Source organism: Pelodiscus sinensis, chromosome 1, assembly GCF_052426305.1.
Source record: "Pelodiscus sinensis isolate ZL-2025 chromosome 1, ASM5242630v1, whole genome shotgun sequence".
NCBI classification, from domain to species: Eukaryota; Metazoa; Chordata; order Testudines; family Trionychidae; genus Pelodiscus; species Pelodiscus sinensis.
In genome coordinates, this window is record NC_143052.1 from 293,325,036 (window position 1) to 293,331,139 (window position 6,104).

Genomic DNA, 6,104 nt, shown 5'->3' on the forward strand with positions numbered 1-6,104 from the left:
AATCATTGATGTTATGTTAACTTTGCAATTTGCTTACTTATTGTTGTCATGCAAAGATTTAGATAACCAACTTTAATGTACATTGGTGCTAACTTCTTGATTTGAATAACTTGACTTATGTTGTAATCTCAATCTAATTTTCATATTGTTTAGTATTTTAGGGAAGTTTAATAAATTAGCTAACGTTATAATTGCTTATGCTGTTGATTAAAAGCCATGAAACCACACCAAATGTGTTTTCTCTGGTCAAATGGTGAAGAGGTAGGAACAACCTTAATTAAAGGGACTTTAATTAAACATTAATAAAACATTTGACTCAGACCCTGAAAAACTCCTGCTTTTACTACAACAGGTTCCAGTTCAACTTTCAGGAGTGGCTTTGAAGCAGAAGTTTGTGCTGGGAAATTCTATAAGCTGTATTATACAGGGGTGCGTCTACACAGCACCCTTAGCTCAAAATAAGTGACGCAATTTGTGTTACTCAAATTGCATAGCTTATTTCAAGTGTATTTCAAAATAGCCTATTTCATTATTAGTTTCACGAGGAGTAACGGTAGTTACGGAATAGGCACCCTAGTCCGAACTACCTAGTTCGAGCCCCGTGTAGCCGCGCTACACGGGGTTCGAAGCAGCGGGGTTTAAAAATGGCGGCTCCCCGCTTATGCTAATGAAGCCCGGGAAATTCAAATCCCGGGCTTCATTAGCAAGTGCGGTATGCATACATTACCCTCCTAGTTCGAACTAGGAGGGTAGTGTAGACATACCCCCAGATGTATAGTAGATTAAAGTAATTCCAGCAGAAAGTATAGGGTTTTAAAAAGAGAGAAAGACAGAGAACATTTTATTTTTCAAAGAGTACGATAGGTTCTTAAAGCCAGTGTCCTAGCCAAATTCTCACTCAGATAATTGTATCTTATCTGCCTGCTGTTCCAAATGGATATGATATTCTTTTACTCTTCCAGTCCCAGATGGTTCTGCAGTGTGTGTGTGAATTGTTAAATGGCTGTTTACATGAAAGGCAGCAGCACTTCAGCAGTGGGTAAAGTGATCTGTTTATTTAGTTTGTCTAACATTTTGTAAAATGCTGTGGGCTCCTCTAGGATGAAAGTCACTAAATAAATATATGACTATTATAACGTTACCATTTCTTTCTCAATGTTCACCTTAAATATCCATGGATTCCTTTGCTTCATTAAATGTCCTATTCACCTTCTTAGCAGTGTTTTGACTGCAAATTCTAATCTTTATTATTTCTTATTATTATGATTCAAGTTATATTCATAGGTTATATCTTCCTGACCTTAAACTATTATTTTATCAGAAATAATTCTGCTGTACTGTATTCTACATTAATTACAAAAATTCTGGGTTAGAACAGATGCATTCTCATTCTGTGAGTAGCCAAATCTGTTCAGCTTCTCTGCTTTTTGGATTCCTTTGATTATGATCTTCAGTCTTTTGAGAATCTTAATGTATGTCTCCAAATTGGCTTATTTCTACTTTGTTTTTTTATAGTGAGGCTCTAATTATGCTTTGATAACATGGAAAGATTCAGGGTGTAATTCTATGGAAGACAGTGGAATCAGGACCTTTGAATTGATGACATCAGTCAGGAATAATATATTACAGATTTTCTAGTGTGCTTAGCCATTTGCTGTTGCTTAAACCTGAGCAACACTTAACTTGCCCTGCAAATTGCACAATAACACATAGGGCCACTCAGTAAAGCATACCTATTGTTATTTGTACAATTATTTCATATTTATATTGTGGCAGCACATAAAATTCCCAATTAGAATTAAGGCTCCATAGTGCTAGGTGCTGCATGAAAACAAAGTAAGACAAGGTCCCTGCCCTTCAAAAACTGCTTCAGTCTTTTTTTATCCTCCTGCACCGTCAGGTTCCTAAAATGTCCATTTTCTGCCATTTATTTCGGTCTTGTGCAGGTCTGTTCAGGCTCCTTAGTGTCACGTTGATGGATTTGGCTTCTTTCTCTCATGTTCTAGGTTATGTTCCTCTTGGTCACCCTCTTTTCCTCTTTCCTTGTGGTGTGCAGATTGTCACTTGATGTGGATGGTCTGTTGGTGGTGCTGGTATTGTATATTGTATAGCCTGGATTTCTCAATGTGCTTGCACAGGACCCCATCTCAGGAGGGCCCCTAACCACTAGGCCTGAGCATCGCTGTGACCTCACACACCAGATCACAATGCCACTCACTCAAATTTAGGCCTCCGCCCCCTGTCAAGAAGCCAAACATAAGCTGCAAAGGGCCATGTGAGTGCAGGGCAGGAGATGGGAGTGAGCAGTGCTGGGCAACCAGGGTTGGAAGGAGATGCCTTAGCCCAGCACCAGAATGGAGCATTGAGTCAGGGTGTACCAATGAGTGCCTGGGGCTGATGAGCAATGGATATTTAATTAGGGTAGGTGGGAATTGTGGGGGTTCAGCGGGCTGAGTTGTGGTGGCATGGGGGGCCAGTGGGGATGGGGGATGGGATGTTGGGGGTGAGTTGCTGGGGACTATGTCATGCAAGGTGTCAGGGTTGCTAGGATGTGGGTGTGGGTTGTCAGGATACGTGGAGGCTGGTAGAGAGTTGTTGGGGTATTTGTGGAGAAGGGAGCATTCAGAAGCCTATGTGTGGTGTGGGGCATGAGTGTGTGGAGTGGAAGATGCGTTCTGGGACCTGTGCAAGGTGGGGTTGGTATGTATGGGGCAAGGGTGCTTTGGTGAGTAGCCCCTGTGCAGGAGCTTGGTATGCTGTGGAGGGCTGGCAGCAACTCAAGCAGAGCTCTACTCCAAGGAAGGGGGGGAACCCCCAACTTGCATCAAGCACAGGGCTCCAAAGTTCTTTAGTCTGGTCCTGCATAAAGTATGACCCAAATACATCCATCATTCTCTCTCAATATTTGATGCTGTAGGTAGTGTTGCTCTCCAAAAATAGACTCTGAAAATCTACGGTGTTTAGTTTGGAAGAAAGAGCTCGCCACTGTTACAATCTTCCCTCTTCAGTCTATATATCTGTAGCCCTTCTGCCGGTTAGGCCTGGCAGGAACCAGGGCTGGGTTCAATATCTTGGGGTCAATCTCACAAAGAACCGGCTCGAGCCCCCACCCAGTGATCTGGGAAATTCACGCACCCCTGGGCGCCTCTGAGAGGCAATGCTTCCCCACTCGCAAGCACTGAGTCTGAGTGTAGGGAAAGAACATTTAATGAAACAGAGGAAGAATTCATACGGCATTAGCTTGGAGAAAACACCACAAACAGAGTTCATAACCCAAACATGAGCCCCCACCCCGGCCAAGATTCGCCCAAAGTCCACCGACTCCCCAAAAGTCTCTGTGCCACCCAGAGTCCCAAAGTTCACCCACAGGGTTTCACCTCCCAACCTGGGTAGAAATGGGGGTGGGGAGATAGATAGGGGGCACCTTATATGAAACTCTGCTACGCTTCACCAGCTGTCTCGTCCCACACCTCTGGACGCTCCGCTGGGCACCTGTCGCCGCTTCTCGCCTGCTGCCGCTCCACGCCACGCCGCTAATGGCCGCTCCTCGCCTGCCGCCGCTCCACGCCACGCCGCTAATGGCCGCTCCTCGCCTGCCGCCGCTCCACGCCACGCCGCTAATGGCCGCTCCTCGCCTGCCGCCGCTCCACGCCACGCCGCTAATGGCCGCTCCTCGCCTGCCACTGCTCCACGCCACGCCGCTAATGGCCGCTCCTCACCTGCCGCCGCTCCACGTCACAGATGGCTGCTCTTCGCCTGCTGCCGCACCACGCCACACCGCTAGTCGCCGCTCCTCGCCTGCTGCCACTCTACTGGCTGCAGTAGGTCTGGCTCTCAGCCAAACCAGTGATTTCAGCTTAGTGATTTCAACTCTCAGCCAAACCAGTGATTTCAGCTCTCAAATGAATCCAGCTTTCACTGGACTAGCAAACAAAAAGACTCCTCAGGGAGTCTGCTTTAGGTCTGTCCTTATAACAAAGGGGGAAAGGTGCAGGCTGGGCCAGTCTTATAGCTCACACCTGGTAGGTGTGAAGCAGGCTGACTCAAGTCCTTTAACCCTTTCCCCCAGCTCTGTTCACTCAACTCTGGAAGGGGGGAGGCTTGTTCTTCCGAGACCTCTTACCATGATGGTGGTGTCTCTCCTGCAAGCACTGGTGGCATGTTTGACAGTTCCCACATTTAGGGGTAGCATGATTAGTGACCCCCACAACAGTCCCAAATTATATACAATTCTCCACATTCCATTCCAACACTGACCCTCCATCAGCCCTGGCTGAATGGGATTTACATAGCCACACCTTGGATTCTCTCCTGAGCAGTATTTACATGTCAACAGTTAACAGTTAATTACCTTGTAGAGCTAAACAACTGTAGTGGGCACACCCACCCCTCCTTTCAGCTGGCTGACAGCAAGCAGCAGTTCAGCCCCTGCTTACATCTCTAAATTGTTTTTAATGAATGCTTCATTCACCTATGTCCTACAAGCCCATATAGCTCTAAGGAGAATTTGTGTTCTAGAAAGTATGGGCTAGAATCCTTAGACAAAATGTCTGAACCTAGAAATTATCTGTTTGCACATTTGGCACTTTTTCTAACCTTCGTACTGGATTTCTAAGGGATGTGGCTGTGATGTATGATCCCAGTTAGGGGTCAGATGCAGTATGTGCAGCTCTATCATTACAATGAGAAAAGAAATCCCAAGCCTCTGCCATTTTTAATTTAAAAAGAACGCTTGGAGCTTCCATTTCAGAGTTGTCATACCAGAAACACCCAGGTGTACAGCATCCCCTCTTCTTTCCTTTCATGGGCCTGAATCAGGTTGGAGACCATTCTCAAAGAGTAGTTAGGAATGGTTCACTTTCAAATGATTTAGGAACTGTTTAGGAAAAACTATTTCACTAGGAGGGTGGTGAAGCACTGGAATGGGTTACCTAGGGAGGTGGTGGCATTTCCATCCCTAGAGGTTCTTAAGTTACAGCTTGACAAAGCCCTGGCTGGGATGATTTACATGGGATTGGTCCTGTTTTTAGCAGGGGGTTGTACTCAATGAGCTCCTGAGGTCTCTTTCAACCCTAGGATTTTATAAAACTTCAAGGTTATATATCACAGGGGTTGTCCTTGGAACAGTACTATTCAGAATTTTCATTAATAACTTATATGATAGAGTGGAGGATATGCACATAACATTTTCAGATGGCCCCAAGCTGGGAGGAATTGGAAGCACTTATAGGACTGAATTAGAATTCCGAATGATCTTCATAAATTGGAGAATTGGTCTGAGATGAATAAGATGAAATTCAATAAAGACAATGCAAAGTGCTGTGCTTAGTGCATTTGACTTTTCCTTCCTAATACAAAGTGGGGAATAACTGATGAGGCATTTATAATGCTGAAAAGGATCTGGAACTACAGGGGATCACAAATTGAATGAGACTACAGAATGGAGCTGTTGCAAAAAAGGTAAATATCATTCTAGGTTGTATTAATCAGATTGTTGTATGTAAGATGCAGAAGATCATTGTTGCACTCTACTTAGCAATGTCGAGACCTCAGCTGATGTTCTACATCCAGTTTTGGGCACCATACCAAGAAAGATGTAATATACTGGAGAGAGTTCAGAGGAGAGCAACAAAAATGATAAGATGTTTACAAAACAAGTCCTATGAAAAAAGTTGAAAGAATTGGGCATGTTGAAGCTATAGAAAAGAAGGCTGACGGGGGACATGATACCAGTCTTCAAATATGTCAAAGGTTTTTATAAAGACGATGCTCTCCATATCCACAGAGGGTAGAACAAAAAATAACCCTCTTAGACTATGTCTTCACTTGCCATGCCAGAGATCGATCTTTTGATGTTTGATTTAGCGGGTCTAGTTAAGACCTGCTAAATCAAACACTATGATTTCAGTCGGGATCAGTATTCCTCACAGTCATGACGAGTAAGAGAAGTCGATGGAAGCAATTGCTCCTGTTGGCCTCCCTCTGTGAAGATGTTGCCATGCTTGGCTTAAGGTAAGCTGACTCCAGCTTGAATTGCGTAACTTAACCTGACCTTCCAGATCTAGTGTAGACCTGGCCTTAACTTGCAACAAGGGAGGTTTAAC